The sequence below is a fragment of the Haliotis rubra genome, unplaced genomic scaffold (genome assembly GCF_003918875.1).
Source record: "Haliotis rubra isolate DU_JTF1 unplaced genomic scaffold, ASM391887v1 Scf128, whole genome shotgun sequence".
Lineage (NCBI taxonomy): Eukaryota > Metazoa > Mollusca > Gastropoda > Lepetellida > Haliotidae > Haliotis > Haliotis rubra.
In genome coordinates this window covers 428,959-454,295 of record NW_025765203.1, presented here as the reverse complement: position 1 = coordinate 454,295, position 25,337 = coordinate 428,959, and the positions used below count along the sequence as shown (strand labels likewise).

General features: G+C 38.6%; 1 protein-coding gene and 1 long non-coding RNA gene across 2 annotated transcripts in view; one reads left to right on the top strand and one right to left on the bottom strand.

Annotated features, from left to right (window-relative positions):
- Positions 1-25,337, top strand: part of LOC124266753 (26S proteasome non-ATPase regulatory subunit 1-like) — a 297,670-nt gene that overhangs the window by 164,860 nt on the left and 107,473 nt on the right.
- Positions 11,732-24,633, bottom strand: LOC124266755. Its single transcript, XR_006895843.1, has 3 exons — positions 24,495-24,633; positions 16,429-16,439; positions 11,732-11,743 (listed from the first exon to the last, which is right to left on the bottom strand). It is a non-coding gene; the product is annotated as an uncharacterized LOC124266755 (long non-coding RNA).

Here is a 25,337-nt window from a genome sequence, read left to right as displayed (position 1 = left end):
TGTAGGAATCAAGTGCTGCAATCAGCATGTACTAAAACTGTCTAAGTACCTCTCCAGGGAGTACGATTGTTGGAGACATCCTTCTGGACCAGAAGGACCTTGTGTAACATACAATGTTATGGGAAGACATCAACATCTTGCATAATAACAATATTTTTTAACAGAAGCTTTGACAGTTTTTCCATACATTTATTGCTCTTCCAAGGTTGCCTGCATATCAAGATAAAGGTTAACAAATTAAAAAAAGATTTTTCAGCTTTTGTTTCCGTTGTTTGTTTGTTTGTTTCAGTTGTTAGAGATGGGTTGTTGAGAATGTTATGTTTATTTTGTAGTACTTTTAATTTGAACTCACCAGAGTAACACATTTTGTTAGCTCTTGCTTTTGAGATAACATTTTTTGTGTGATTTATTGGATCCTTCAGTTCTGTTATTAGTTGATGCAAATAGTTCTGCTGTTAATGTGGATACTATTTTCCGAGACCGCCTCCGTGGTGTAGTGGTTAGAGTATCCACCCGGAGAGCGTAAGTCGCGGGTTTGATCCCCGACCGCGTCTTACCAAAATACGTTAAAATATGGTACTTGTTGGTCCCTGCCTGGCGCTCGGCATTAATGGGTACAACAAGGACTGGTCGGCTCGGAGTCAGTATAATGTGTCTGAGTGGGGTATTCATGCTTCACTGCAGCATAGTATCTCAGTAGGCTAGCACTATAAAACCAGCTTCAGTCTGGGCTAGTACAAGCAGCCGCACATACACACGCATGCACATCGTCATATGAGCGAAATATTCTCAAGCACAACGTTAAACCCAATTTCACCTCACCTAACCTCACCTCACTATTTTCCGACCACCATTACTTACCACACTCACAATTAAAATTAAAAGATCTCAAATAATTTAAACAATTTGAATAACAGTAACTAGCGGATAGTAAATTAGGAATCATTTCATGCATTAGCTACTTAGTAGCTCAGAGTAGTCTATCTGTGCACTGTGAGCCAGTGATAACTGGAGAAAACAGGAGGTATAAGAAGACATTGATGAAAACCACTTGATCCACAGTAGTGTATGGAGCCTACGGTACCAGATAAGTGAGGTAAATGCTGCTGAATATTAACCAAACTAACTCCAACCATTGAAAACAATGACGTCTGCTCTGTTTGTTGACATTGACCGGGCATGGATTTGTTGAGTACTTCCAGCGATTACGAGATTCGTGAAGTCAAGTGTTAAAAGTCGTTGCTGATCATTGAAGCAATAAATCACTATTGATGAGTGGAGGCAGGTCACAAACTCTTGATTGCCTTTACTTTTATTATTCCAACACATTTCTTTGTAACAGTTTGAAAAAGCTTTGATGTCGAGCAGAATTGATATTTTAAGCTCTCCAAATGAATTGCTATTCTGAGTTCTGATTTTGCGCAATTATTTAATTCCTATACGAAATTCTTCTTGAAAATATGTGTTTTATGTGAGGAATGGATGAGTTTGTGGTTGAAAACGCGAGAGAATTTACAAGTTCTGCAATGTGGTGAAAACTGATTTCAGTAACCCTTAATGCATTTTGTGATCATGGTTTTTGACTGCTTTGTATTGGGGGGATATTGTTGTAGATGCTATGTCTGGGTTTGTTTTGGACTAAATGACCTCTTCCCTCTCCACTGTAACTTGCAGATATAATTTATTTGTAAATTGTATAATTGATGTGTTGTTATAACCTTCCTGCATGTGTAATTATACCATACATGTTTCCTTGCTCATGACTCGTGCTGTCTTTGAAGTGTAATTGCTGCAATTAACTCTGGATAAACATGTGTGAATAGAATGTGTGTTTTTGCATATCTGTTGGCATGGTAAAGGTTAGCAATTAATTTACAACAAAATTAAACATTTTGAAATATCTCCTCACGCTCTCATACAAATTATTTCTCATAAGTTGCCTGAAGAACTTCTTTGTGCTCTTGCCTTCAAACATAAGAAATTGCTCATAAGTTTAGTTGCATCTGAGGGACATTTATGTCAGACTTACACTGCATTGGATGTTCACTTTTTAAGACTTGTGACTTGGTGAGTTATGAAGATATAAAGCTACTAACTCCTCATCCAACTGGAATTGAGAACTAACGTTTCTCGTGAGGCCCTGTGCTGTAAAACACTTTGTGATTGTTCCATGGAGCATACAACATTGCAGTAGTGCAGCTCTCGGCAACATTCAGATGGCTTTTTCCATCCAACTTTATGGAGGATGCAGGCAGAATATCCCATAAATCCACACATGAATCTTCACAATTTCTCCTTACTTCTCGATTTATCGCTGTAACGCGCTGCTTCATCAACTGATAAGTGATAGGCAGCCTTTTGTGTTTAGACACTTGGCAAAAACTACCTCAAATCGGTAAATCGCAGTGCTAAAAGCTCCAGGAATCACAAATGATGAAATCCATGCATTTAGGCCTCCCTGTGGCTTGGGGCATGTCTACCTGGAGATGAAAACCTCACACAGAGACACATATCCAATTGTCAATCAGTTGAAGCCTCTGCTGGCATAGTTCACTTTGAGGTATTTCGTAAGATTCCTTGATTGTACATGATTGTGTGTGTGCTGTTTATTGTAAGACGAGGATAAATTATGCTCTATCAGTTTGTGCATCGGATACTTGGCGCGAAGAACACACGACATGGAGTAAAGTTTAAGGGAACAGCCCTTCATTGATTTAGAAAGCACTTCTTTCCATTCTGAAATACCGGTGGTATTTCCATGGCAAAAGAGCAGATTTCAAGCATTTAGGTAAATAAAATTCTGGATTGGATGGTAATGAAAATTTTTCTTGAGAGCTTTTTTAAGTAGGCTTTTAGAGTTTTTTATCGGGTAATGTGCTCTTTATTTCTTCCATCATGTCTTCACTGAAATGAAATTACACAGCACTATTTTAAGTCAATCTGATTTCACCATTAGTGATTCTCTATGAGCACACCCTGGTCATAGTTTTTTAATCTGGGATTGTTCTTTTAGGTTTTGCACTTAAAGATGTTTTCTTTCCTCTATTAAAATTCAGAAATAGATACTTTAGCTAATCGCGATTGAAATCTTGTGTTTTTTTGTAGTTCTGTCAGTGTTTAGTGATGCCATCTATTCTCATCCACATTATCTTCTGAACCAGATTACACAAGAACAATCAATTAACCCCTTTGCTTCAAAGCAAGGACTTGTTAGTATGCTAAGGTGTTTCAGTGTTGTTACCCATGTTGATTGTAAACTACCACCAGAAAAACTTACTGTGAATTGGATTAATATTCTTAAAGTATTGTTACAGCCATCTGAGCTGACACAAATTATAATATTGTTTAAGTCACTGTGACATGGCTTCTTTGAGAAGATGGCAAAATATTTTCTGTACAAGTTGCAAAAAGTTTGTTGAAGATCCATGCAAAGTATTGTTGTATTCTGGCGTGTATCATCCTCATACCTCTCAATACAACTAAAATATTTTTTGTGTGTGTGTTTTTAAAAGTGTGCACTATGAAGTAAATAAGAACCTATGGTAAACCTTACTCATGTTGTATTCAGGCTATCATAAGCTAAACTTACTTGACTGATATTATACTCTATGGAGTATGTTTCTGACTGGCTGCTAATGTCAGGGACTCTTATCTCATTTGTCACCATGAGTCAACAACATTAATATTGATTAACACCTGACCACTTGTACAAATGTGTTTTGTGACTCACCTGTAATCTCGTTGATGATGCTAAGTGGCATGACAATGAGGGACACCAGTAAATCTGTGACTGCCAGGGACATGAGGAAGTAGTTGGTGACATTTTGTAGGCGCTTCTCCAGCGATATGGCCATGATGACCAAAGTGTTCCCAGCCACCCCGAACACAACCACTGGCGCCAGCAGAAGAACGTTCCAATTGTGTTCTCTCTCCTCCACACCCACCCAGGTGGTGTTATTGCCCCCCGCCCCTCCTGCCCCTGTCACGTTGCACCCCGCCTCCCAGGTGCACATCCTGACTCGGGACACTGCGGGGACACTGCAAGCAACCAGAAGCAGATAGTCATGAGGGTATTGCTTGACACTGTTACACCACACCAGGTAGATCCTGCTCAGGGTTGCCCCACTGATCATTCCATTCATAAGCCACACAACACATGTAGGATCTAGCTAGGGGCCTGATGGGCTGGCACCCTTATCATCTTATCTGCCATTGACTCTTCCGTGAAACAACAAGTTGCATTTCTTCAAGAGAGGTATAGGTCGTGTCTGGTATCACGTAGTCGGGACTTTTCAGCTGTGAGGTCTCCCACTCCCACAGGCAGACGCTATCTGAAATACAATGTTCAAGTGCATTACAAAATTCACATTCTCTCATTGATTGAATTAGAACAAACTCTTCTACATTTCTGCTTCTGAAGATGGCACGCACTGTTGAGGGCTAATACCTGACTTGCAGAGCTGAAACTTGCATGTCTATGGTTTCCTAAGGTGATGAATGCATTATTACACACCATTAATGGAGAGAATCAATTGAACTTTGTGTCCGTATGATCACTTGGGAGGCACTGGTATATGAACATCGCTCTGTAGGTGTATTCAGGCAGCACCATCGTACATAAACTAGTAACAATAATGGCCAATTACATAAGATACATTTGTATTGATTTTTGAATTATTGTGAAAGTCACGTTTGATTTGAATGATGTCTGAGTATCATCTGTTTTCTCTTCTATGTCAGTGGGAGACGTGGTGGCCTATTTGTCTGAGGCATCACAATTCACTGAGCACAGTTGTGACTTTTGGACCTGCCAGAAAACTATCATTGTGATTTGAATGCTGGTTCATCCTGACCATGTTTCTAAGTTTGTCAGCACCATACCTGTGCTCAAGGATTTGACCAAAGTGGTAAATGTCTGAGATCTGCGTCACCTCGGGCGTTCCGTCCACATCAATCTGACATGCTGTGATATTACTGGACTACTGTTCAAACTCCTTCCCTCAATCTTGATCATTAAGATGAACAAGAACCTGGCCTCATGACAGGCTCTTAGTTTTAATAAAATAACCTTCTATGAAAAGGGTATCCGCTTGTTCTCATCAGATTGCTACAGGAAAAGAACGGCAGATATGATCTAGAAATAGTTGGCAGTATTATATGAATGTTGCCTCTGTTGTGTTGGAGTGGTTTGTCTTGTTGACCTTGTGAACAATGGCTGCTGACAACTGCTTTCTATATTCTTTTCGTTTTTAAATCTGTAACACTGAATTACTGAGTTGTGTCCTTCCTTTTTTAATCCAAAATGATCTCATGGATCGTGTGCACCAAACTAACAACTTTCACCAGAGTCGGCATCTACATTTGTGAACGTTTCCTGACATGTGGCCATATTAAAAATGAAATAAAATCCCCTGTCCCTCTTTCACCTGGATGAAGAGAGAACCAAACCTGATTCTCTCACTCACTACTTCCACAACTTGTTTCCGAAATACATCTTCCAGCTGTCACTTCATATGAGAATCTTAGTATCACATGTAGTAGTCACATATACGGACTTGAAATGCTGGAGGCGAATAACTGAAGTGATGTTGTCCTGGTGGCATCACTGATACCCTCCAACCATCATTGTTCCAGCTAATCTGGTGCTGGGATGTCTACATGTCCACTTACATAAGGGAACTCTATGTCAGTAGGTGACAGAGAAAACCTGCAGGTAGATCATGACTGGGAGTGCCAGGAAGCCAGTGACACTTGTTTAATTGACTTTCAGTTAAAGTGAGCCCCAGGGACTACTCTGGTACAGCAAGGATGTCATTTACATGGTTGTAAGGGTTGGGGCTCCTACAGTCCATTCATGGAATGGGAATGTCTGTACACATGTCTCTGTCTTGCTGCTGCCAGTCCAACACTTGTTGAATTTTAATGGTTGACTTAAATTGACAGGGAAATGTCTTGTGGATTCTGTGTAATGCTTTATTAAGGTTGGTGTACCATGCAGCTGGGAGGTTGGTAGTAAGATAATTAATAATCCTTAACTGGGATGATTTGGGCAGTGGTGATGAGGACTGATAGACCAGTTTGTGTGATGGACACGGGTTATATATTCATGATGAGCATTACACAAAATGGCTGAATATGTTGTGTTGTAGTCCTTTGATAAGGATGATGACAGGAGTATTGTAACATTAGCTGTAGTGTGTATTGAGAGCAAGTATTGATCATACATACTCCTGATCACTGAGATCCATGTAGCGTTCACTGTAGCTTTTATACCTTAAACTTCTGCCAGTCAATAGTGTTAGATCCGTCAGTGGGATTACACCTAGTCCCATGTCAGACGTGTGTGGTGGTTGTATGGAACACGCTTCACTGGAGTTCCAAGACCACTGATGTCATCTTTCTACATGTCCAGAAGCATTAAATCTGCTATTGATGGAAATTTCAGTGTTGGATTGAAGAAAATTGGCTCCATGTATATTTGTTATCAGAATCAGAAATGTTGAAGTACATGTTCAGGTTCATGTTATATGCATGATACAATTTTGATGAAATTAAATATTCAAACCTCGGTACAAGTTTCATGCCAAATTACTCACAGGAAAATTGTTTTATTTAATTTTCATTTTGTTTATGTATAGCCACAATATTAATGTGTAATAAACACTGCATTATCCTTTCCCTCTGACCATAGCAAATGGGTGGCCCTGCTGTCTGAGGGAGGACAGCAACTCATCACAGACATGACAGGATCTGCTAACCATGAGTTTGAATCCCAGTTCCACTCTGATTTTGCTCCTTGGTCAGTCAGAATGATCCCCCATCTGTTGGCTCCACCAAAGTAGCTACATCTATGCCTTGCTCACTGTTGGTTTTCTTCCCCAATAAAGCTGCTATGTTGCTGTGAGGTAACTTAATATGTATTCACAAAGTTGAACCATAGTGCTGACGGGTGACAGATCATTTGGATGTTCCAGTAGGATAAGTATGAGCTGCATGTTAAAAGCAATCTGTTTGTCTGAAATAGTTTTGTGACATGAAGTTCTTAAAAGAAAGTGCACCAACATCAAACAGAACACATCTAAACAAAAATCTTACCAAACTTCTGCAGTGATAGAAATAGAATAGAAATTTACCTCATTGAAATGTCAAGAATAGAAATGTATCTCATTGAAATGTCAAGAATAGAAACTATGGATCCGTGTTGTATCTAAGAGAGTGTTCCTAAACTGACACCATCTTTACAAGTTAGTGGTTATCCTAGTAAGAGGGACATAAAATAAAGAAAACAGGCTAATTTCTGATACCTGAAAACTAAAAGTACTTGTATAGTTCCCAAGAGGACATGTTGCTAGCTGATTGGAACTGACAGGAGGATACTGAGGATGTTATAAGAGGACCTACTTAAGTAGACACTTAGGCTGAGGAAGAAAACAACACCTCACAAAATACCTTCAACTTGTCAATGACAAATAGGTTCCACTGGATCAATCTATAAATATACATTTTAATGCTGAGGTTGTAACCTGCACCCAGATTTCTGTGTAGCAGTGTTCATCAAACACCTGCTGGTAGTGACACTCAGGGATATTCCTCAACAAATCGTTGTAGACGATCAACAGCATTGTTGGCTAATTTGTAGCGTAACAGCTAAGTCTTTTAATTCTAACATAGGATAGTAACATACCTTTAAAAGAAGCAGTACCATCCAAGCTGCCGGCAGCATGTAAGATGAGTGTTTCGACAAGGAGATGATTTAGACTGAAGATTCAGAAGGAGGATCAAGCCATGCGAGTGGGAGACAAAAGGAGATCTGATGTCTGTCATACCTGGTCGAACGTCACTAAAAATAGGCTTGATTGGCTCACAGATTAATGCTGTGTAAAGGTTTCAGAAATAGATGACCATTCAGCCAACATTTAACAGTTTACTTTCAGTGGGGGTGAGAATGTGGAGGTTCGGTGTTTCCTGGCTGCCATACAGGAGGGAGGGTTACTTTACTCCACGGATTGATGAGATTGGAGATAGTGATTCATCAACTGTAAATGATTAGCCTTTTTATTTGAGATTGAAAGTATTGATGATTCTTCTTGGAGATTGCTTGTAACAATGATTTATTGATGGCCTCACATGATGGGGAAATAAATGCTTTGTTTATTGTTTGCTTGTCATGGCTGGAAATGTTCTAGGAAAACACTCTCTTGCATTAAGTTTGAGTCGTAATCCCTTTACAATATTCCCACATGCTACAAGACAGATTTAGCTTGTCAAAATTGATTTACTTTCATTTGAAAATGATGTCTGTTATGTTTAATACTTTCATGTGAAATAATCCCCATGGAAGATATTAGATGAAAGAAATATTTGTAATCTTATTTGCGTGAAATGCATTGGTTATGCATTTGGCTGAGAAGTTCATTGGGAATGAGCGATAGCTTTCATAGATTAAAAAATACCTTCAGCTATAATAAACTATCATGCTTTTCCGAATCATGACGTTGATGTAAGTGTACCGCTGGCAAAATTTGCAGATAAGTTAGATATACTGTAAATAGATGTCCTCATGTCAGGGTCAGGTTGGACCTGGCGGTTCTAGATTGTCACTGTCGGCCATGGACACGAATGTCGTGCTTAGTTAATCTGTTTCAGTTTTTTTGTGGTCGCTTGGCTGACAATTTTAAAACTATTCAGTTATTTGAATTTTTATCTAATCAAATGTCTTTCATGAGCTGTTGGTTACTGGTTATGTCAGTGTGATTTGATATTTATTAAATAACATTGAATCAACAAACCTATTTCTTTTACCTTTCTGTTTTCAAAATTGATATTGAGACTTTCTTTGCTGTGTTGAAAATTATAGGGTGTTTGTTCTTATATAAATATGGGCTCTGTGCATTGTTTTTATGAAATTGAGGGTGAAAACGTTTGCTCGCTTTTATTTTACAAAACCCAAAGTAGATGCCTTTTATATTCTACATAGATTAGACTTGTAGAAACATAGACTTTCAAGAGGAGTGTGAAATTAAATGTCTGCGTACAAGACAATTGTAACATTGCCACCGGATACTAAACAGCGAATTAGCATCATTATCATATCTCTGTTACCTCCTAAAGTTTTTTATCCAGGATAATCTTGGTGAGAATTTATGTAGGTGGTTTCCTATTGAGACCTAGCCCTCAGGTGTACCAGCACCTGCTGAGGTAGATCTGTACAGAACAGTGAGAGCAGGATAACTCACCTGATATCCGTGCCAAGTGCCAAACTGCTCACCTCATATTATTAGCTGGCCTCATCTCATTCAGCCTGTCTTTTCCTTTACCATATATATTACCTGTTATCCCAAGTTTACTACCCTTGACAGAAAATGCCCCCACTGTGGAATATTTCAGTGTTTCATGTAATGGGAAAGGCTTTTGTGGGACACTGTTATGAATTCAGGGAGGCCTGGGGGTCTTTACTAGTTTCTCATGTCAAAATGAAGGACTCCTTAAGTCTGTTTGAATGTTATATTTATTATTAAAAGGATCCCTTGAATTTCAATTTATATTTTTTGATACTCAGTATAGATTAATGGCATTTTTAGAAATGTTATTAAAAATATTTCAGCACCTTCATGACATAGAATATGAAGTATGGGTTTCTCTGTACCCATGTTGGAACTGAACCTAGACCTTTTGTGTGATCACTGGGATACCAATCTGAGTTGAGAGTCTTACAGGATCTTATACATGCTGCAGTTAGAAAGTTCAATATGTTTTGTTGTATCAAAATCAGCATCTAGGAATATTTATTCATTCACATGTATCATTTGATGGAAACTGTAGCTAGATAAAATGTAGGTGTTCAGTCTCTTGACAGATGGTTGTTTTCTGATGAAAAATGTGGGAAAACAACATATGAGAGGCTGTCAATTATGTTCCTCAAACCTGAACCTCTGACATTGTTTACTACAATAACATAATTAATGACGATGCTATTCACTGGAGACATGTGGGTTCTGAAATGTTATCTATAAAGCCCAAGGTGTCTGTTGAACTGTCTTAATAAGCTGTTTGAAACTTGAAGTCAGATCATGCGACGCTGGAACCTCTAGACACTGTCTGCTATTTATCAAAGCAACATCAAAGCCATCATGATTAAAGCTTCAAGAAAAACATAATTGATATCCAAGTTTTGACTGATCTTACCTTTATAACATGGCTTATACTGGACTCATCACCCTTGTTTTCAATGCCAAAGCCACAAGATGAAATATGTTTCTAAAACACATTGTCCAACAGTTTTATACCATTTCTCCTGTCAGAAACACCTTATCTTGGAATATTTCGTCTGTAAAGATAACTAATTGATAGTCTACTGTGGGTTTGATGTCATAGAAATTACAGTAGCTGATACCAGACATAAAACATGATAGGGTTCTTGTTGATCATGTAATATAATAGAGGAAGCTGTCAGGTCCTTTTGACACATGGGTTCCAAGGGGTATTTGTGACTAGTACTTATCAAGTACTGGTTGCTATCATATCCCAGTCAGTGAGTGAGTGAATTGAGTTTTATGCCACACTCAGCAATATTTCAGCTAGATGGCAGCAGTCTGTAAATAATCGAGTCTGGACCAGACAATCCAGTGATCAACAGCATGGACATTGATCTAAGCAATTGGGATATGATGCCATGTGTCAACCAAGTCAGCGAGCCTGACCACCCAGCCCCATTAGTCGCCTCTTAGACAAGCATAGGTTACTGAAGATCAGTTCTGACCCGGATTTCAGGGGTATCATATCCCAGCAGAAGCACTATTGAATTATGTCCAGCAGGCTGTCTGTTGTGGGACGGACCACAGTCTTTCCCAATAGCAGTTTGATACACTAGTATCACTTTCATTGACAGTATGAAAAAGGTTTGAAGGAAGAGAAGTGTAATTGGTCATCTATGTGCTTTGTAGATATCTATTGCTGCATCTGTCAAAAACTATTGACGTTAAGTTTAAAGTGATGGGCACACTGACATTGTATTTGAGAAAGGTCTATTATTCATCAACACGACCCAGTGTGTAATATATTTACAATGTTGAATTTGTGTTTCTAGCAAATTCAACAGTGAAATTTTGTCTTTCACTTTTGATGTTTGAGGATCACAGACTCCTTTGAGAACACTTAGAACTGGGAGTCTTCTCAGAAAAGCAGAATATCAAATGATTCATGGAATCAGTCATGGAAAATTTATTTCATGAGCCAAGTTTGTTTCATTGCTGCAGCTGAAGCATCGTGTCCATTAAAGTCTCATCTAAATGAATAACTTATTTCCAGCACCAGACTTCCCGGAAACAACAAACAGTATCTGTCTCCCACTTTGTATACAGCTGAGTGTTCAACTTTGGTATTAAGGCATTTCTGCTAGTGCCAGTTGAGAAACAAGTTGTCATGGAAACTGTTTGTCATCAATCTTTAACAAAAATCTATATTTGTATATTTTTGGATGATAAGATTCAGCCGCCAGTTACCAGCTACTGATAGGTCTTGTATTTGTTGGCATTGTTATGCTCTTATTGCCATGTGCTTAACATGTGTATATTAAACTATTGCGTGATGGATTCGCTATAAATGTGACAAATGCAACATGTACTTGTTGAAGTGGCTGTGGATGTTTGTAGTTGCCTACCTGGTGTTGCTTGCTGTAGAGTTCATTACACTGATAAAAGTCTTATAATTGTCTAGTTAAAGGGGTATACTCTGTGTATATATACTCTCACTACCGCTGTTGATTAAACATACAGGTTTATTGAGAATACATTCCAGGAATCATTTACCTTTACAGCGTTGCTTTCATTTTGATTTGATGCCCTTAAAACATTCATATAGGTAACAGAGGATTTCATCAATAGAGAGGTTACATTAACATGTTGTATGAAGTCAGATTGTATCTTACTGTGTGATTTGCTCTCACATAAAATGGCAGATTAACATTTACATGCACATGCTATCCAAACAAGATAGTCTGGAAAACCACTGTTCCTCCATTCAAGAGATGCAAGACTGCTAACAGCAAAGAGTGAAAAAGTCACCTACATGTCAATTGACATTTATAAGTATCTTGGAAAAAAGGTGGGATCTATTTGAAGAAGGGCACATAATGGGTGTATATCTCCGATAAGATAGGTGCTGAAGACGTCAGTCCGAACAGGTGGAAGGACCTCACTTTCTCTGTCTTTCTAAACTGATTTTCTAGTTGGATACCATGACAGTAACCCCAGGTAAGAGTGTGTTGAGGAAATGTCACCTTGAGTGGTATAACCAAGATTGGCATTAAACAAGGTTGTTCTTGCTTGTCATTGAAAAATTGGACCCTCACTCCTGACCTCTATGGTGACCCTCAATAACTTGGACCTCACTCCTGACATCTATAGTGACCCTCGATAACTTGGACCTCATTCCTGACCTCTATGGTGACCCTCAATAACTTGGACCTCACTCCTGACATCTATAGTGACCCTCGATAACTTGGACCTCATTCCTGACCTCTATAGTGACCCTCGATAACTTGGACCTCATTCCTGACCTCTATGGTGACCCTCGATAACTTGGACCTCATTCCTGACCTCTATAGTGACCCTCGATAACTTGGACCTCATTCCTGACCTCTATAGTGACCCTCAATAACTTGGACCTCATTCCTGACCTCTATAGTGACCCTCAATAACTTGGACCTCACTCCTGACATCTATAGTGACCCTCGATAACTTGGACCTCACTCCTGGCATCTATAGTGACCCTCAATAACTTGGACCTCACTCCTGGCATCTATAGTGACCCTCAATAACTTGGACCTCACTCCTGACATCTATAGTGACCCTCAATAACTTGGACCTCATTCTGGCTCAGTGACCCTCTATAGTGACCCTCTATAGTGACCCTCGATAACTTGGACCTCACTCCTGACATCTATAGTGACCCTCAATAACTTGGACCTCACTCCTGACATCTATAGTGACCCTCGATAACTTGGACCTCATTCCTCACCTCTATGGTGACCCTCAATAACTTGGACCTCACTCCTGGCATCTATAGTGACCCTCGATAACTTGGACCTCACTCCTGACATCTATAGTGACCCTCGATAACTTGGACCTCATCCCGACCTCTATGGTGACCTTCGATAACTTGGACCCTCACTCCTAATATATTTTGTTCTTATGACAAAATGTTGAGCTATTCAGGCCTGCTAACTACAAAGATATATTAACCTAAATGAAGTACATTTTCCCTGCTGCACAGGCTTGGGAGTAAAGACTTCCAACAGAGGAAGATGATGTCAATGCATTATTAACAAAGATCAGGGAGAACTGACATATAATTTGGTTTTAGTGTTTCAAGCTATGAGGAGGCAAATGTCTTAGAAACATTACCGGTACTTTAGATTTGTGTGTTTGAAACGCTCATTGTCTAATGAAGCATCTTGGGGTGAGCTGTGGGTACTGAGGCTGCTCGGAGTTTCTGCGCATTTTCTTTCATGAAACCATGTGGCTTTCTTTAAGTTGATGTCTAAACACTAAAACCATCTGGGTGTATGTCATATCACTGAGCATTTTGTGGTTGGCATTTGTTAGTTTTGATCAGAGAAGTTTTTGAGCTTTAGAGAACCCATTGAAATCATAGACACAATCTAGCAAATCTACTAAAGATGAATAGAAACATTTACCCTAAATGAATCTGCTAACACAAGCTAACTGCTAATGTTTTAAGGCCGCAGTTTTTCTCCATGTGTTTTTGAGATATTCTTGGTTTAGTTATTGGTCATTTTCATTGTTTTCATTGTACCATGTTCATAATCATCCCAGGTTTCCAGTCAATACCCATACATGCTTGAATGGTTTGTGTTTGAAAGAGATTTATCACATGATGATAATGTTCCCCAGAATGGACCATTACATTTCACTTTGTACAATTGCAAGTTTGCCCACAGGACTGATATTGTGAAATGACTTTGAATATATATTTTTTCCCTCTAAGCAACATCATCTGTAAGTCTTAAAAACACATTAGTTGATGCACAGTCTGCAAGATACATTGATTAAGTTTTCAGATTACAACTTCTTGTGGGGCTAAATGACCCAGCTAAATTGAAAATGAGGAGCAAACCAGACTATAAGCTCCAGTTACTGTCAATAGATATGTGCATGACGTTGTTCTTCAGTTGAAAGCCATACGAGAGAATCTGTTGGAGATCTATCGGTGGGATGTCTATTGACAGGCCTGTGATGTAGGGGAACAAACTATGCTGCCTCCATATGAAATGGGATCGTTTGTAGTCCCAGTGGTTCAGTGGTTTGGTAATTTGTGGTATCAGGACATAAGTCAGAACAACTCCCACACATTACCCCTCGGGAGAGGCAACCCACAGCTCTGAGTGCATCTCAAAGGTTGTATATGAGACAGCATCAGATTTTATGCATCACCATCAAAATTAAATTTGGTTACACTTATTTTCTCAATTCCTGTTTTACATTTTGTTTTGAAAATAATTGTCAAAATTAGTTTTGCCTTTGTGGACAAGAACCACAAAATAGAAAACATTACGGTGTAGTATGAAACATGACTATTTGAAAGTATTTGCCAAAACCATACCAGTGTAGGGTTCACTTCAGAAGCTTATGTTTTAGCTATGAATAGTTTTTTAAGCATTATTACTGTCAAGCCTTCAAATGTTTCTGTGTTGAATTCAAACAGACCATACAAAGCCAATCAGGGCATGACCTAAGTAAAATAGGTACTGATGCCCTAGAATTTATGCAGTACAAATTGTATACAGGTCAGTGGAATCTATTTTCTTATCATGATTGTAAGGACAGAAGCCTGGAGGCCACACTCCCTGCCCTAGAAGTTGAGCTTCAGAACGTGCAACCTAGGGCGTGAAGAGCTAATTAAGTTTGATTCTCCTGCTCTTTCCCAACAGTAATCAAGTCTTGTCAGTATTTACATTAATTGCCAGCTGCCATTGATTATTTGTACAAATCAGTGACTGACTTTTTCACAAGCTTGAAGGAAACTTTAGAAATGGGAAGCACTAACGTTTTGTATTGGGGAGTGGGTTGTTGTAACAGTACCCAGATTGGTGCGGATCTAACAACAGTAAATGAAACTTACTAGACAACAGGGGCAGCTGATAATGGAGTTTACAGCATACTCCATGAAATATACAAAGATTGACAGGAAAGGTGATAGATGTTTCAATTTGGGGGTGTAATCAGAGGTGGTAACTTTGACTTTCATCCTTCCCCCTCTCCCAATTATTCTGCTATTAGGCAGCCCCTTCTTTTACTGGCTATCTTTTTAATGTTTTACATGGCCGTAGAAGCGCTAAAATAGAAGATCTTAGAAATCCTTTAGGTTCCTTTTTCGTTTTAGGACTAACACATTTAAAGAAAATGGTATATCCCAAGAGTCACCCTTTTGTGGGTTTTTTTGTAAACTTTTATCGCAAGAGAACACCTATTTTAAAAATCAAAGTAATTTCCTACCTGTGCTTTGCAATTGCTCTTAATGTTCCTTAATCCACACAGAAGTGTTTGGGAGAAAGATTCAACATAAATACGTACTTTCCTCGTGGCTATGAGATAGTGATCTTTGTTCTTTCTTGTTGGCAAGTCATACCATGAAGACTCAGTTGCCTGCATCAAAGGTTGAGCTCAATTGCAAGATAGACTTCAGAGAAATCCATAGTTTTTATGACTATCTGCTTTGGGGTATTGTTTTATCACCTATTCAAATTGTCCATTGTTTTTCATTTCTTCATTCTTCATTATTTCTATCATTTTTCGTGCAATTGATGCCCAAGGTGGTTTGTAGAATGATATCAGATTTATGGACCTTGTGTATTACTTTAGGAGTATTCATTAAAAACTTGATTCACAGTGCTAGTGAAAAGATCTAGATTTATGTCTTCTTTGAGAAACTGTACCAATTATTTTGAAAGAGAATGCCCATCGGGGTATTTTCAAGGTTTGATAAGATGAAGCTTATCATATTACTTTTACAGTGACATAAAAACATTGTTGCAATGGGTGACTGTGGATTTCATGAAACCTATCAAAGTTACTTGGTTTTAGTAACTGAGTATGAAAAGCTCATGCTCTTGTGAGTAAAGAATATCATTAAGAGGAAGAGTTGTCTGCTGAAACAGTCATTGCCCAGTGGGATAGCTTGTGTCCAAGTCTTCTATTCTGTGGTAAAATGAGAGCAATTTCTCCCAGCTTTGTGGTCATTTAGTTGACCATGATGCAGGCTGATTATACAATGTTGTGCTGGTAACCTAGACCTAATCCAATCTTTGGAAAATAATCATTATAGTCCCAGACAGAATAGTCTCAGATGGTAAAAGGGGAGGTCTAGGGAGGCAGACGGCAACCGGAGCAGACGCAGTGATGAGCAGACGCCAACTTGTGCTCAGTGATAGAGAGGAAGGATGATCCGAGAAGAATAGGCAGCACTAGGTCGGGCACACTAGAGAAAAGCTTTCATCCAAATGGGATTAGTTTAAGATTCACTGTATATTTGATTATAATCTAAGACAGCCCTGATTTAATATGATTCCACTTAGTATGCAAACCTGTTGTGTGAATGCTAATTTTAGCCAGGTTGCTGATTTCCATGCCAGTACTTTATGTTAAGGTTAGACATTTCAGACAGTTATCAGACAACTGGAATATGTTAGTTTAATTGAGTCCAATGCAATAGAAGTGATTGTTAAGGTTTTATTCCGTTGTTAGTATGAGGTGTATTTGTAGGTTGAAGGTTGGGATATGACTGAACTACTTTCAAAAGCAGTGGTAAGCTGCTCTTATACAACCACTTGCCTGTGAAACTCCATTACAACTTGAAATTTTGTCTTTCATCATGGGATCATTAATGTCTGTGCATGAGGTGAAGGTGTCATTTTCTTTAGCTGATAATGCAATGCTGTTAATTTAGATTCTGACAAGCAAGTGAGAAAGTGGTTCTATCAACATTGGTGGTATCTGGGTCACTGTGTCCATTTCAGCAGTTACCGAAAGGCCATTTCATAACTGCATGATGCTATCAGAGTGTTCTCACATATGTAAATATTGAATAAAAGTTTAAAGTGTGATGTGCATCAGTTGTAAGGGCTGTAGACTAAACACTAGAGACCATTTCATGTTGATAGACATCTGTAGTCCTCTCTCTACCAGCCCCGAACAGTAACAGGCAAATCCCTTGTGGGCTACACCAACCCTATTACTAACAAATAGAATATTAGTGGAAGCCGGAGAGCTTACTTGCTCGTTTCCCATTTCATTTTGAACATAGTGGCATAAGGAGTCATAATTCATTACCGTCTCTCCTATCACTTGATGGATCTGTCTCTCCTCATCCTATCGAGACCAGTCCTAATACGATCAGTTGCCCTCCCAGAGCCACCATCACCAAAATTGATAGGGCCTCAGCACAACTCAAAATAGGCCCATCTGATTCTGAAAAGGTACTCTCAACTTTGAATGGTTGTGGAATATTGCACAGACATAAGTGTACTTTAAAGACTGTCTGATGGTCATATTAACTGCTTGGTGGCCATATTGAAGGGCGTGTTGAGCACACATAACTTTACATGGAGGTTCTATTTGCAGCAATTTGTTGAAGTCATTCAGATAAGTTATTACCAAAAGCCAACTTTTCATGGTATTATCAGAGGAGATGAAAACAAGGCTTTGTAGGGTTATTCGGTGAAGCGATGGGAATGACACCCACGGGTTATGGTGTTTGTGATGGCTACATGGGAATTGCTTCAACATGTCAGGTAGTTATTGTCTCCCTGTGTCCTTCTGGACCAGAGTAGACCACTGTTTGCTCACTTAGTGAATCCTGCTCTAACATCTAAGCCTCTTTGTCTGTCATTGACAATATGGTCAGGATGCGTGGTGATATTTGAAAATATTCAGGAGTATCCAGTGCTGCATACGAGATAATTTTAGACCAATTCCAATTCAGCCACGATTTAAAAATCCCAGTCCAGTAAATTTTAGTATTTGTAAGTTCAAGTTGAAACAAGAGACAGTTTTAGGCCAGAAGACAGAGGATGTTTGTCAAACACTACAATGATTATTTGTCTTTCAAACATTTTCTGAATAATCAGGAAAAGATCTTGATGGTTTGGACTTCACTGATGTCAGTACCGAAATAAGATGGGATGTTTGACAACAACCCCAAACAGCTTAGCTTAAAGTGGCCTTTTGCTTTGACACCATTTTAATTAAGTTGTCCAGTGATGTTTCATATTCATTGGAGAATGTTGGAAAAGCAAATACTTTGCCTGAAATTGGATACATTGAAAACACATAATTGCTCTTCTTGCAGAGCAAATGTTCCTCTCTGGAGTGTTTAAGGAGCTCATAGAGAGGTGTAGGTGCTGAATTAACTTTAAAATGTGGCTCCACAGCTCATTGAAACTGATCTTGATGCCAAGATTTTATTGAGCGTTCAAAAGCCCGGCGTCAGCTCAGGCATGAAGATGAGTGCTGTGATGTTGTATTATGGAACATTCACAAGAGGTCTGTGATGTACCATGCCAATCCTACCAGATAGTACAGATAGGTGTTTCCAAACAACTTTTTCAATTCCCTACATCCATTTTAATATGTTGCTGACCCAAAAGGCATTTGGAAATGGCCTTATTTCATTCAAAAACCACACAGACATATGCAGTGGTCAGTTTCTGGTTATGCTTGTTATTAACTGAACAAATACAAGCATTTCATTGAACTGAATGTAAGTCTTCACAAGAAGCATGTGCAGGCGTAGAAATACCCCCTTCTACATGTGAATTATAAGCATGGTTATATCAAGTTTATGGGTCTCATCATGACATTAATCAATGTGTAAATATAACATGGCCTATTGAAATCACTGGAATAAATATTTTTGGTTTGAAAGTAGCCTCCATCTGTATAGAGCACAGTAAACAAGTGGTTTGTATATATAGTGCAGTGTTTAATCTGAGGGTTTACTGATGGTCAGATGTTGTCAGGACTTCTGTACATTATGGGTCTTGTCTGTCATCAGGCCACACATAAACATGATTAGCTTCCCCCACAGATGGGGAACAGTCTATCTTATCAGTGACGTGTCTATGACAGGTGATAAGGGTGAACAGTTATCACAAACTGAAGTTAAATGATAAGATGTGAATGAAATATATTTTATCACTACTATTGGACTTAGATTTAGGTTCTTAAAGAGGGAAAGGTTTAATTGAATCAGAACATTTTCAAGTGCCTTGTATCCAAAATGATGGTAATTTGTTTGTGTCAATAATTAAGAGGCTACAGAACTTATGCTCAAAATAATTAATTTGATATGGGCAGGTTTTTTTACTGGATCAGAATATTGCATCCTAATTCAGTGAATATACTGAGAATGGATGATAATGATAATGAATATACTGAGAATGGATGATAATGATAATGAATATACTGAGAATGGATGATAATGCATGCACAAAGGAGTATTGACTGTTTGAATCATGTGTACATTAATAAAATTGTAGATTACATGTCACAGAGGAAATTATCCTTTCTCTTATGGAGAAATACATCTAAATACAGTGTATCAGTAGCTGATTTTCTTCAGTCAAACATTGAAATCCAGATCTGCGATAAGCTTCAAGAGCATGTATATATGACGGTAGTAACTTTCTTTGAATTAAGGTAAGTTAACTGCATGTTGCCAAGGTTTAATATCTCTTTCCCCAGGTAACTCTCAAACAGCATGCTATAATCTTCCAATATATACGACATCAGAAAGATCATTGAGAGAAATGAAATTCCGGTGTGTGAGAGATCCCTGGTGTGTGTGTGTGAGTCTCTCTCTCTCTCTCTCTCTCTCTCTCTCTCTCTCTCTCTCTCTCTCTCTCTCTCTCTCTCTCTCTCTCTCTCTCTCTCTCTCTCTCTCTCTCTCTCTCTCTCTCTCTAATTGCTGGAATATTGTAAAACCCAACTTGCTCACTCACTCGGAGAGATCCACAATTGAATTGATTATATGCTTAAAACATTCCAATTTAATATTGGGAACTAAAAACTTTAAGAGTCAGCATTCTTAGTGACATTTTAACACGAACACATTGTGCGGAGGAAACTTTTCTTGATTGAGAAACATACATTTCAGGCTATGAAAGTGAATATTTGAAGTCTTGTCCTCATAGCCAGGAATAGCCATAAGGGAGGAATTGACATAACAAAATGCATAGAAACTTGTTAAAAGTCAATCTGCGAATCTGTCACCTACTATTTGTCTGACTTGTAGACTCACTGTGAAATCTATGAAAAAACTGTAATGTCTTAATATAGACCCCAATTGATTTGGTGTGAGACTGTAACCATGACTAATTGCTGAACTTAGTCCAGATCCTATTTTTAAGCACTCATAATGCAAGTTGTGCATTTGTTAAGTGAAAGTAAATCCAGTCATACCAGGAGAATGTGGAACCTATTATCTGGCACAAAAACTCGTCAGCTTCTCCAAGCTGTCACTGGCTCATAGATGTGATAATCGCCGAGTTATTGGAGGTGAAAAGATAATGATTAAAAAAACTTGTCCCTGTTCATGTCAATTACGTGCTGTGGATCCCATCATCATGCAATAGCTTGTTGTGTCGGTGATGCCATGTAAGCTGCATCGCACTGTCAGAACCCTGTCTAGGTGCATGTAAAGAAACAGGTTCTTTGTAGAGGCAGACGTCACCATTTGTAGATTTCCACAAGAAAACTACATTGGTTACATGAGGGTTAATGTGTTTCTGAGGGGGGAAGAAAATTGAGGAAATCAATGTGGGATTTGAAAAAAATGACATTGTGAGTACTTTGGTTATTTTTTTATAACACTTGTTAATGGTTCAGTTTTTCATCTTGACTTTGGATTTTCAGCCCAAAATATCGTGCAATTCCACAGTCAGATCACACGAAGGTAGCAATAATTCATTTCAAAGGAAAAGGACCTGGTGTAGCTCAGCAGATAAAGCATTGGACTGTCATGCTGGTCTTATTTGTTGAATTTTTCAGACAAATGTTTCCCCATGGAACTTTGCCAAGGCTATGCCTTCCTTAGAGAAAATCTGACCTGCTTCACCAAGTGTGACATTCCCATGTTGGTACACTGTGAGGCCATTCCTCATCATAACTTTGCAGGAATGATGCTAAAAGTGCCATAAACCTAACTCATGCATGTGGGAAGACAATGCCAGAAGTTGTGATGTCCTGTACCTCCTTGTGATCTCCTGATTAGTGCTGATGTTGAACTGTTAAGGCAGAAGACTGAGCCATCAGGATATGTAGCTCTCCCGAACTGTCAATACACATCAATAAAAACCTTTGAATTCACTGTCCCATCTTGAGAATGTCAAAATAAAAAAAGAACTCCTTCTTTTGAGAAATTGATGGTTTAACACTGAAGGTTGGCTAGTTCTCACTTGAAGGAGGAACATGAAGCGAGAGAAGTGCTTGTCTCCCTGAACTCAGAGCTACATGGGTTCGTTTAACAGTTATAAATGGTAGCTGAATATTAAACAGACAAAAAGCAACAAAACACCCGGCATGATGCTGTAAAGCAGGAATAATCACTACGCCTCTTATTTCCACATGCAAGAAGCATGCTTGGATATTCACATAATCAATAGGATCCTTAGCTTGACCAGTCTGGAAGAATAAATCTCCTAGCTCTACGAAACATAGTAGATTACAAGGATCATTGAGAGCTCAGTCATTGGATGTGTTCCATCCTTTACATGGAAAGATAAATCTATTTACATACTTTCACCAGTTGTTGGCAATAAATCTTGTAGATTTCCTCAAGTAAATCTGCACGACTGGACACTTACAAGGTTTTCCCTAAATCACTTGCCATTTGCTTGCCAATGACCCGTTCCTAATCGGCCAGTGGCTAAATGATTGAGGTGCTTTAGCCAACAACAACACATGGGATGAGGGATTTGTTTACTTGCTATACAAACAGATTGACTTTCTGCTCAGCTATTGCAGAGTAACTTCAGCTAACATGATGCCTGTCGTACCTGTCTACAGATAGGGAATTCTCTTCTCTTTTCTTAGTATGCTTTTTTGAGGTATTGATTGATAAGATAAGATAAGATATTTATTGCATAGCATTCCATGAAGAAACAGTGGCAATATTCTATAAGCTACAAATATTTACACAGTAGGTACAAGAAATATAGATACATTTCACACATAAATGATGTACATTATAACAATTTTTTAGAAATCATGTGGTATAATGACATGGAAATAATATATAAGGAGACTATGGTAAGATATAACATTCATTTAAAGTTGTAAAGATGGTGACATATTTTGGAAATTAATTCAGGACTTCTGTTCGTGAAAATTATTAAGAATTGTTCTTTTTTTTGAGAGTGTAGTAAATTCTTGGTCATAATATAGCATTGTGTGTATAAGTGATTCCCTTTCTTCGTTATACTTGGTACATGATATTATATGGTGTTGCTCATCGTCTAAGACACTGCACATTTCACAGAGACGTTGTTCTAAAGGGGTTGCAGGTTTTGTATATCTTCCAGTTTCAATTTTGAGTTTATGATTACTTAAACGTAGTTTTGAAAAATGTGATCGATGAGCTTTGTTTTTACAATGAAATAGGTAATTTTCGAGTTTTATAGATGACTTGACCAATCTGTATGTTCTTAATTTGTTATTTGAAGTAGGGGAATCACTTAGTGAATGCTTGAACATGTCTTCACATTTTGACTGGAGTATATTCATGGTAGATAGATTACATTTATTCGTGTTCGCTATTTCAAAAGTTTGCTTTATTTTATTAAGTTTATGAACCCAGCCTATATTGTGATCACAGAGACTGATATTTGCTTCCATGGCATCTTTAAGGATGATATTTGTTGTATTATCTATATGGAACTTGTAATCAATTATCTTTTTGATGATTGGTACTAGTAATGGGTACACACCTAGTTCTGCGCGACAGGCCCAGTTATGTGTTTTCTTGCCTACTCCTAGCAATGATTTACAAAACTGAAGCTGTAGTTTTTCTGGGAGCAGTGTGTCAATATTTTTTAACATTGTAAAATCTACACCCCAGACTTCACAATTGTACAACATTGATATGTATCATGGTTCATGTACAGTTATGAATGGTTTCTGTTCTATATTCATTATCATGTAGCAAGTTGTTATGTTGCTGCTGCTGCTGATAATGAGGAGGATACTATAAATGATGATAGTTATACAATGTGTCATTCTTATTGTGTTTATGGTTGAGCTGTTCTTGTTGGAAATGATGAAAATTCTGATAATGATGTGGACACTGACGATAATAGTGTTAATACTAATAGTTCAAATAATAATAATATGATGATGATGATTGGGGAAGTGAGTTTCAATCTTTTGATGATGATGATGATGGTGATGGTGATGGTGATGATGATGATGACGATGACGATGACGACAATGACAATGACAGTGATGATGACTGTAAACATGTAGGACTATTTCTGGATGCTTTGTGCACTACAGCTAGTCCAGTGATGGACAATTTCCAGACATGGAAACTATGCACGGTCAGTTAAGTACCAATGAACTGGTTCATCACCTTCGCCTACTACCGACAAATTGAAAGGAGAAGGATTCCAAGCACTTCAGTGTTTGAAGTTGTGTCAGGATGCTATTATTTTCACACTTATCTGCATTTTATAGGTGTCTGGATACAGGCCGAGGTCAGCACGCTAACAATGACAGGAAGGGAGTTCAGCAAGTAGACTTAGCCAGTGTATCACTTCTTCAGCCAGTCATTTCAACTGCTGGGTCGAAGTGTTGATTTAAGGCATGTTTAGATTACCAGGCTGATTTAAGCCATGTTGACAGAGGCTATTTCCCCTTCTGACCACCAATATATGTCACCTGGTAATTTCAACAAATGTGTAATTTCATGTCTAGACATTCTAGAAGTTTGCCTGGAGGCAATGTGGGGCATTAAAAGGTGAATTGCTTGTCCAGTACCCAGACATGGCCCCTGTTTGGGAACAGCTGGAAGTAGCTGAACCTGTTTGTTCAAAATAAACTTTCTTTTGTTCCTGATTTGATTTGATAAAAGGAAGAATAAAATGGATTTAGAGGAAGAGTTTAAATGTCAGGTAGGGCTTTTGAATGAAGAAAAGGTTTAGTTGTATCACATGATCCATGTCAGTTTTTGAGATAGTGACTAAGTGTATCAATAGCTGAACTTACAACCAAGGTGTTATGTGATTAAGGCTTGTTAACACCCTGCTGTGACTGTAAGATAAAGCCAGATGACAGTTATTAGACCTGCACTGTTATTGTATGATCATCCAGAAGGCCTATTCTCAGGTGAAAGGTGTTATTTACACTTGTGTGGATGAATAGTTTGTCCAAAGCACCAGGACTGTGCTTGAGTTTCAACTGGCTTGTTCCATGATAAAAGACATGATAGGGCCCGTAAGTAGGTCATGGCACTTCCCGATACCTTAGTACTTCTGGTGACAAACATTTCATACCTTTTTGAATGATGTCCTGATTGTCAGTTGAGAGTAAGGAACCGATAACCCTTGCAGGAATAACAAATTTCCGAAGTTACCATACCCAAATTAGCCAACTATTACAACTGTCAACAGCTGTGACAGGCAAGCATGGTTGTACACTTGCTCCCGTCAAGTAAAGTCGTATTTGGCAGTCGCACAATTTGGAACCAGAACTGGCTCTTGAATATAGGTTTGTTACCGGAAATCTGGTACCCGGAAGTAAGCTGGGCCCAGTCTCGCATCTTGCACGTTGGTGTGCGCCAAGGGAGCCGGGAACCAGCTTAGTACCGGAAGTAGCATCTTGTGAGACTTACAGGCCCTATTGTGAGTTTGTGGAGAATCAGACACTGATGACTGGTTCTCAAGGCCAGGCTGGAACATGTCAGCCAGTCAGAGCTGTCAACTACATCAGGCAGGAAGTCTTCCGGGTTACAATACAGCTATCTGTGGGAGCTGTGAGAAGCCAGGACCATTTGGGTCTGGCAGTTAGATTTGGTGGTTTTGTTTTATAGCATGTTCTTGTATCCAGATTGTGTGGATGATTGCTCATGATATTGATCAGTCATTGGAATGTCTTGTCAACACTTGATCAGTACAGCCAATGTCATATAGCTGAAATATTGCTGAATGTGGCACAACAAACAAAATGGCACAATGAAGGGACGTCAGTGCAGATACACGTGTCAAGATTTACATGTCGTACAAATATCAAACTAGTTCACGAGTTGTTCTACTTGGAGTAAATCTT